General features: G+C 38.2%; 1 non-coding gene across 1 annotated transcript; it reads right to left on the bottom strand.

The window, feature by feature from the left end:
* Positions 1-7704: 7704 nt before the first annotated feature.
* Positions 7705-7811, bottom strand: LOC131654363 (small nucleolar RNA R71). Its single transcript, XR_009299404.1, has one exon. It is a non-coding gene; the product is annotated as a small nucleolar RNA R71 (small nucleolar RNA).
* Positions 7812-8012: the final 201 nt, after the last annotated feature.

The following is an 8012-nucleotide window of genomic DNA, read 5'->3' on the forward strand; positions in this document are numbered from 1 at the left end:
CATGGTGTATATATATTTCAAGATTTTGCAACATAATTCTAAGTCTTTAATATAAAAAAGACCAAATCTTACACTATTTGAAAAAAAAAATCCAAATTTCCCCTCATAAATGTAATAATTATCAAATCTAAGATTAAATTGGTAAATTGCTTGATCTACACATATATAAAAATCATAATCTATTATACTAAGATCTCTTAGGTGTCTTAAGAGTTGGTTGTTTGGATTTAGACAAATTTTTATCATAGTATTTTCTATCAAATTTCATTTTTTTAACAAACATACATGCGATCTTCAATTTATTTAGAATTATCTAAACGCTAACTGATAACACGATTTTATATCGTATATTTAGCTTGAAATTCATAGATATTTATAGCATTTTCCGTTTATTATATTGATTTATTATGATATTACGCGAGTTTTTGCTTTGTTTCAGGTTTTACACTCTTATTATGACTAATTGCGAAAAAGAGAAGAAATGGAGCTAAAACGACCCATATCTATGCCTAAAAGACGAAAAATAGGTGCTGAAGTAAAAAGGGAGTGCAAATAAGGCCCAAGAGTGCTGAAAGAGACCCAATATTAGGAAATATCTTATACATGATTGTAAATATGTGATGTGTATAATTACTTTCCCATCTTACCTTGATTCCATATTTATTTCCCTTAATATGCACAGAATAAATCAGATCCCACTGATTGTGGATCAGGTCTGTCATATGCTAGAGTTAGTGTAGAATATTCTTGTATATGTATTATATATATCATGTAAAGGATCAATAAAAATAACAACCCAAGAAACATATTCTATTTCAATTAGTCTTGTTGTTCTCATACTCCTTATTATATCTTTGCATTGTTGTCTTAAGATGGCATCAGAGCACGATCTAGAAAATGAAAAACCATCAACAAATTCACAAACAAAACCAAATAGCAGTTCTGATATGGATTCCTCAAATCCATACTATATCCATCCTTCAGATCACCCTGGTCATTTACTTGTCCCAACAAAACTGAATGGCACCAATTACCCATCATGGAGTGTATCAATGATCCATGCCCTCACAGCCAAAAACAAAATAGGCTTTATCAATGGATCCATCAAAACACCATCAGAAGTAAAACAACCTGCAGAATATGCCTTATGGAATCGGTGTAACAGCATGATTTTATCATGGCTCAACCATTCTGTAGAACCTGATTTGGCCAAGGGAGTCATTCATGCCAAGACTGCGCATCAAGTTTGGGAAGATTTTAAAGATCAGTTTTCACAGAAGAATGCTCCAGCAATATATCGGATTCAAAAGTCCTTGGCCTCTTTATCCCAAGGTACCATGGCTGCCTCAACCTACTTTACAAAAATCAAAGGTCTTTGGGATGAATTAGAAACATACCGCACTCTTCCTACTTGCAACCAGATGAAAGCACATGATGAACAAAGGGAAGAAGATCGCTTGATGCAATTTCTCATGGGTCTTAATGATACCTACAGCACTGTTCGCACCAACATTCTCATGATGTCACCGTTACCCAATGTTCGACAAGCCTACTCTCTAGTCATTCAAGATGAGACACAACGCCAGATGACTTCCGAAACAACGGAGAATTTCTCCATTGCCGCTGTAATCCATAATCATCCAAACAACTTCTCCAAAAAGTTTGTCAAAGACAAGCACTGTGAGCACTGCAATAGAGATGGCCACACAATTGACAATTGTCGTACTCTAAAGTTTCACTGCAATTTTTGCAATAAAGACGGGCACACAGAGGATCATTGCAGAATTAAAAATGGGACTCAAAGCAACAAGCACATCCAATCTCAACAGCGACAACAAGGACCTCGAAGCTCTGCACCTAGAACTTTCTCTGCTGCCAATGCAACAGATTCTTCCCAAACTGCACTCGAGTTATCAGCAGAACAACTTCAGCAACTTGCTCGTGCATTGAATATGATGTCTTCAAACAATACCTCTAGTAATAGCAATGCATATGCAAATGTTGCAGGTCTATCTCTTTTCTCTAATGCCTCAATTAATTCTGTATTCACTAAACCTTGGATTTTGGACAGTGGAGCTACCGATCATATCACATCTGATTCTACATTTCTTTCTAAAACAAAACTTCCACCAATACCTTCTGTCAATTTACCTACTGGGTCTTCTGCTCCAATCACATCCATTGGAGACATGTCATTCAATTCTAATATAACCTTAAAGAATGTTTTGTGTGTTCCTTCATTTCAGTTAAACTTGATGTCTGTTAGCAAGCTCACTAAATCTCTAAATTGTTGCGTCATTTTATTTCCGGACTTTTGTGTGTTGCAGGACTTGGCTACGGGGAAGACGATTGGCTCGGGTGAACAGTGTGGTGGTCTTTATTACATGTCTCCATTACAAAGAATACCTGTCTCTCATCAAGTTTCTCAGCCCTCAAACATTTGGCACATGCGTCTTGGACACCCATCTACTTCTCGTCTCAAATTATGTTCTCCTTTATTGTCTCCAAATAACATAGTATCTTTTGAGAATAATTGCAATGTTTGCCCTATGGCTAAACAGACTAGATTTCCTTTTCCTTCAAGCACTATATCAACTCATGCTCCTTTTGATTTATTACATTGTGATATTTGGGGTCCTCATAAAATTCCCACACATTCAGGGGCACGTTTTTTCTTAACCATTGTTGATGATTTTACAAGATGCACATGGGTATTTCTTATGCGGTACAAATCAGATTCTCAAAATATTTTGAAATCCTTCATTAATTTTGCTCATACCCAATTTCAAGCATTTGTTAAAGCAATTAGAGTTGACAATGGTTCTGAATTCATGTCCATGAGAGAATTCTTTCAATCTCATGGGATAGAACATCAACGAACTTGCGTTTACACACCACAACAAAATGGAGTTGTGGAACGCAAGCATCGTCATATTCTAGTTGTGGCACGAGCATTACTATTTCATTCTCATCTACCACTTGAATTTTGGGGTGAATGTGTCTTGACTGCTGTTTACCTTATAAATCGTTTACCATCTCCATTGTTATCCAACAAATCACCTTTTGAATTATTATACAATAAACCACCTTCACTTGATCACTTGAGAGTGTTTGGTTGCTTATGTTATGCTACTATTGTCCACCCTACACATAAATTTGATCCACGTGCAAGAAGGGGTATATTTGTTGGATATCCAACTAGTCAAAAGGGTTATAAAATTTATGATCCTGAGACAAAAAGTTTCTTTGTGAGTCGTGATGTCAAATTTTGTGAGACCAATTTTCCTTCCATTCCAAGCACATCTGAACCCAACCTAATTTCATCTCATCCTTCATATGAGGCCATTGATGATTGGCCTTCTCTTACTCCATCTCATCATCAAACACAACAAACTGATATACCTTCTGCACATGAGTCAAATTCTCCTTCACACCCCACTACTGAAACATCTTCCGCTGCCTCACCTATAGTTGAACCAACTCCACCTACTTCACACACTTCAAACCCTCCAACATCCTTCATTCCCCATGTCCGGCAATCTCTCCGTGACAAGAACCCCCCGGTATGGCATAAAGACTACCACATGTCCACACAAGTCAATAAATCTCCCTCAGAGCCAACTTCTGAGTTAGGTACTCGGTATCCTCTTTCACATTATCTTTCATATACACGCATTTCTTCTTCGCATTGTGCTTTTTTGGCTAACATTACAGCCCATAGAGAACCACAATCCTATGATCAAGCCGCACATGATCCACTTTGGCAGGATGCAATGAATGCAGAGTTAAAAGCATTAGAACAAAATAACACATGGAGCCTTGTACCTCTTCCTTCAGGACATAAGCCCATTGGTTGCAAATGGGTATACAAAATAAAGTACAAATCTGATGGCACGATAGAGCGTTATAAGGCACGCCTTGTCGCTAAGGGGTACACTCAAGTTGAAGGCATTGACTATCAAGAAACCTTTTCCCCTACTGCAAAAGTCACTACTCTTCGTTGCCTTCTCACTGTCGCAGCTGCACGTAATTGGTTCATACACCAATTAGATGTGCAAAACGCCTTTCTTCATGGTGATTTACATGAGTTAGTGTACATGGAGTCTCCACCTGGTCTTCGCCGACAGGGGGAGAATGTTGTATGTCGGCTCAATAAGTCACTCTATGGACTCAAACAAGCATCAAGAAATTGGTTCTCTACATTTTCTGAAGCCATACAAAAGGCTGGTTATCAACAATCAAAGGCCGACTACTCCCTCTTCACCAAATCTCAAGGGACTTCATTCACAGCAGTTCTTATTTATGTTGATGACATACTTCTCACAGGAAACGATCTTCAAGAAATGAAACGCCTTAAAGAGTTTCTTCTCAAGCGTTTTCGTATAAAAGATCTTGGAGATTTGAAATATTTTTTGGGCATTGAGTTTTCTCGTTCTAAGAAAGGCATCTTCATGTCTCAAAGAAAATATGCTCTAGACATTTTACAAGATTCAGGACTGACAGGTGCTCGCCCCGATAAATTTCCAACGGAACAAAATTTGAAACTAAGTCCCACAGATGGAGTGGTACTCAATGACCCAACCAAATATAGAAGGCTTGTTGGTAGGCTAATTTATCTTACTGTCACAAGACCTGACATTGTATATTCTGTCCAAACATTGAGTCAGTTTATGCATGAGCCAAGAAAACCTCATTGGGATGCAGCATTGAGAGTCCTCAGATACATCAAAGGCACACCTGGACAGGGCTTGCTATTTTCATCTACTAATGACCTTACCTTAAAGGCTTTTTGTGATTCCGATTGGGGAGGTTGTCATGCCACTAGAAGATCTGTTACAGGGTTTTGCATTTTTCTTGGAAATTCTCTCATCTCTTGGAAGTCTAAAAAGCAAGTTGTTGTCTCTAGATCATCAGCTGAGTCTGAATATCGAGCTATGGCTAATACATGCTTGGAGTTGACCTGGCTACGATTCATATTACAAGATTTAAAAGTCCCACAAGGTGCTCCAACACCATTACTCTGTGACAACCAGGCAGCTATACACATTGCGGCCAATCCTGTATTTCATGAACGTACAAAACATATTGAAATAGATTGTCATATAGTACGTGAAAAGCTACAAGCTGGGATGATCAATCCTTCCTATGTGCCAACACGATTCCAGTTAGCAGATGTGTTTACGAAAGCTTTGGGGAAAGATCAATTTGTGACATTGCGCCACAAGTTGGGACTTCACGATATTCACTCACCAACTTGAGGGGGAGTATTAGGAAATATCTTATACATGATTGTAAATATGTGATGTGTATAATTACTTTCCCATCTTACCTTGATTCCATATTTATTTCCCTTAATATGCACAGAATAAATCAGATCCCACTGATTGTGGATCAGGTCTGTCATATGCTAGAGTTAGTGTAGAATATTCTTGTATATGTATTATATATATCATGTAAAGGATCAATAAAAATAACAACCCAAGAAACATATTCTATTTCAATTAGTCTTGTTGTTCTCATACTCCTTATTATATCTTTGCATTGTTGTCTTAAGACCCAAAGACCCAATGAAGCAATCCAGCCCACGAAGGAAAGCAGCCCAATCCACACAAGTAAGCAGAGACGCACGTCTCCAACGTCTCTATGCCACATCAGCAAAAGGGAGACGCACGTCTCCATTTCCCTAAAGATTCTCCACTTGAGACGCACGTCTCAAGTCACGCGCCCAGTCTTCCTGAAGAATCGGAGACGCACGTCTCCAAGCCAGTCTGAAGAGTTTCCTCTTTTCACGCAACGTCACTGCAAAGCATCCCCTATAAATAGAAGCAGTCACTTCAGTCCAAAGTGTCCGATTTCCTGTTAACGAAGTGCTGCCGAAATTGTACCGCGAATCATATTTTTCATTCTGATTTCATTCAAACACTTATTTTCTCACAACGATTTCTACACCGGAAATTGTTGTGAACTTTTTATAAATCTAGCCTTACGTTAGATTTATCGTTTTCATTTCCTTGTTTTATTTTCTGTCCGTTTAAATTCCGAAGAACGATCCAGCCAACTTGTGGTGGAGGTTCGATACTTGAAGATTTACTTGCCATTTATTTAATTCAGGTTTAGTATTTACCGCCTTATTTATATGTTTATTTGCATGATATATTGTATGCCTATTAACATGCCTATTATTATAAACCGAATCTATTTATGCATGCTTAACCATATTAATATGTCTGGCTAAATTACTAAGGTGTCGGTATGTAGAGTAAGTTAACCGAGGGATCCGAAATAAATTGGTTTAATTATGTTTTATTAAATATCACTTATTTTTGGTTTATATGTCTAATTTAATTAGTAAGTCTTAAAACCAATAGAGCGAAAGTTTGAGGGGTTAAGACGGTCAAAGGTTAAAATCAATAGAGCGAAAGTTTGAGATCTTTAACCAGATAGTAGACATAGGACATTAGTTTTAAGGATGGCGAAAGCGTATTAAAACTAATTGGGACTTATTTATTTTCAAAAATTGTTTTTACACCCGAGCGGGATGGCGAAAGCGTACGTTAGGGATATTAGCTTGTTCCGAGTCAATAGAGCGAAAGTTTGAGATTAGGAGATTTAAATAGATAACAACTTCATAAAATAGGCATTTTATTAATTACGTTGTTTCCAAAAAGCTCTTCTAAAATCTAATGGGATGGCGAAAGCGTACATTAGGATTAGGATAGTAATCTGAATCAACCGAGCGAAAGTTTGAGACGAGGATTTTTAATCAATTGAATTAGTAAAGATTTTTAATTAAATTATGCAAAAGCCAATGGACCTTCGGATTACCTTAAGTTAAACGAAATACATACTGATACCTGTCTTTTATTATATTCTTTATTTCTCATTATCACTATCCCTTAGGAACAATCAAAATTTTAGTAGCCCTAGCTTTACATAGTAACCTTAGATAACGGTAGATCGATTCATAGTCCCTGTGGATTCGATATCTTTTAAAACTACACGACACGACTGTGCACTTGCAGTCATCAGATTTATAGACACGTAAAGTCGCGATCAAGTTTTTGGCGCCGTTGCCGGGGACTATTTAAGTCGATATCGTAACTCACTGTTACACCGTAGAGACTAGGACAATTCTTCCCTTTCTTTCTGAACGATTGTATGCCAAATACTCGTTCACAAGGAGGAGATTTAATACAACGAATTAACGAGATCGAACGTTTCATTAACGTCAAACGTCGAGCTCGCAATCTTCCCGAAGTAGCACCAATTCCTATTAATCAGGAATTGACTTTTACTGATCAAATTAATCAAATCATCCCGAAGTTAGAGATGGCTGCTATTCGTCCTCTTAGAGACTATGCCGCTCCTTCGCGCGCTGAACCGCACTCAAGTATCGCACCACCTGCGATTGAGGCAAACAATTTCGAACTGAAACCTTCGTTGGTCCAAGCTGTTCAACAGAATCAATTCTCTGGAAGCCCTGTAGACGACCCTAACCTTCATTTATCTGTGTTCGTGCAATACGCCGACACTGTCAAAGCTAACAACGTTAGTCCCGAAGCTATTCGATTACGTCTCTTTCCTTTCTCCTTGAGAGATAGAGCTAGAGCGTGGCTTCAATCCCTGCCTTCTAATTCCATAACTACATGGGACGAATTGAAGAGAGTATTCTTAGCGAGATACTTTCCGCCTAGCAAAACTGCTATGCTTAGAGGTCAAATCAACGGATTTACCCAGAAAGATAACGAATCACTCTTCGAAGCTTGGGAACGTTACGAGGACATGCTTAGAATATGCCCTCATCATGGACTCGAACCATGGCTGATCATCCATACTTTCTATGGTGGTCTCTTATATAACACTAAAATGACTATAGATGCCGCTGCTGGCGGAGCATTAATGGACAAACCCCATGATGAAGCATACAAACTCATAGAGAACATGGCACAAAACCATTACCAATGGGGTGGAGAACGAGCCGCTCTAGAGAAAACCCAAACCAAAGGAGGAAT

Source organism: Vicia villosa, linkage group LG2 (genome assembly GCF_029867415.1).
Source record: "Vicia villosa cultivar HV-30 ecotype Madison, WI linkage group LG2, Vvil1.0, whole genome shotgun sequence".
NCBI classification, from domain to species: domain Eukaryota; kingdom Viridiplantae; phylum Streptophyta; class Magnoliopsida; order Fabales; family Fabaceae; genus Vicia; species Vicia villosa.